The sequence below is a fragment of the Rhinopithecus bieti genome, unplaced genomic scaffold (genome assembly GCF_001698545.2).
Source record: "Rhinopithecus bieti isolate Rb0 unplaced genomic scaffold, ASM169854v2 scaffold_38043, whole genome shotgun sequence".
Classification (NCBI taxonomy): Eukaryota; Metazoa; Chordata; class Mammalia; order Primates; family Cercopithecidae; genus Rhinopithecus; species Rhinopithecus bieti.
Window position 1 is genome coordinate 1 of NW_016857140.1, and position 1,413 is coordinate 1,413.

A 1,413-nucleotide genomic window follows, 5' to 3' on the forward strand; every position below is an offset into this window, starting at 1 on the left:
CCCACCTCACCACACATTCAGTGAAAGCCACTGCTGAAAGGTGCTGCTGAGGATTGGGTGAAACATGGAGGACAGAGAGGTGGGGAATGGCCCCGGGTCAATTATCAGAATAGATATAAATGGGTGACTGAGGAAGAAAAGACAGATATCAGCGATGATCCCTTGCCTTGGTATCAAAATATCTGGGCCCACTCCTGGTATGATATGAACCCATCCCCGAGTTCATACCTCCCTGAGCTCCACCCACCAAGTACCTCTCGGTATGGCTGAAGTCATAACTTCCCAAGCAGGCATGAAGGGCTCCTCCCATGACTCCAGCTGGGTTATTTCATGGGTCTTAGAAGATGCAAGTCCTAAGGAAAACAACAGGTGAGTGGCAGCACTGAGCCAGAATGACTTATCCCATCACAGAAAGAAAACAAAATAGTACAGAGAGAACCTTGGAGGAGGGTCTTACAGGAACAACCCAGTCAAACAGCAATCACATTGGTGACTCAATTGCTGGCACAGACAGACACCCAGGTATGTTGGCTAGAGGAGGCAGGCAGAACGTAGGGGAATAGAATTACCACAGATCTGCACAATGTCACCAGGCCACAGAGAGGCCACCAGGGTTAAGTTCCATCAAGTTGACTGCAAGGCTCGTTAACCCCAAACCCTTTCCTGCACAGCTCTGGGGCAGCTCGGGGAGAGAAGGTGGTAGTATACGCGGCCCAGGCCAATTACAATAGCTACTTCAGGATCCTGGAGAAGGAATGAGTGCCCACAATTCAGCTTTGGGAAGAACAGACCTGTCCCTAGGAAAAGGAGGAAGAGCCAAGTCCAGCCCAGGATGCTGGGGTGGGCTGTGAGAACCTTACCCAGAGAGGCCAGAAGTGAAAAGTTCTCCAGCATCACATTGCGGCAGAGGAGCCTCTGAGTCTCATCAAGCAATCTCCATTCCTCCTGGGAGAAGTAGACAGCCACGTCCTCAAAGGTCACATAGCCCTGCTAAGATGGAAAGAGTTGAGTTTATCTGTGGCCTCCTTACTGGGGAATTTAGGCATCCCCTAAACATCCATCCCTGCTCACCCTCTTCCTCAATCCCCATCTCAGAGGAGAGACCCTGCCCCAGAACCACTGATGCCCACTCTCTCCACATGTTCCCACTGAGCAAGCACAGGCAGGTAGGCACATATAGTCCATTTCAGCTCTGGACATGGTATGCAGAGTCCCACTCTTCTCTTGCCAGACAACTCACCTTGGATCCCCAGATTGTGTTTCCCAAATACAATCAAATTTGTGTCACTGCTCTCCCTGAATCCCCAGTACAAGGTCCGGCGGACATCTGTTCACACTCACTAGAATGTGCACATACTCTGTACCACATTCAGTGCCCCTACACCACCTTATGTGCCTCCCCTAGTGTCACCA

The 1,413-nt window shown here is 50.9% G+C and overlaps 1 pseudogene; it reads right to left on the reverse strand.

The window, feature by feature from the left end:
• Positions 1-178: 178 nt before the first annotated feature.
• Positions 179-993, reverse strand: LOC108525330 (zinc finger protein 773-like; annotated as a pseudogene).
• Between the last annotated feature and the right edge of the window lie 420 nt (positions 994-1,413).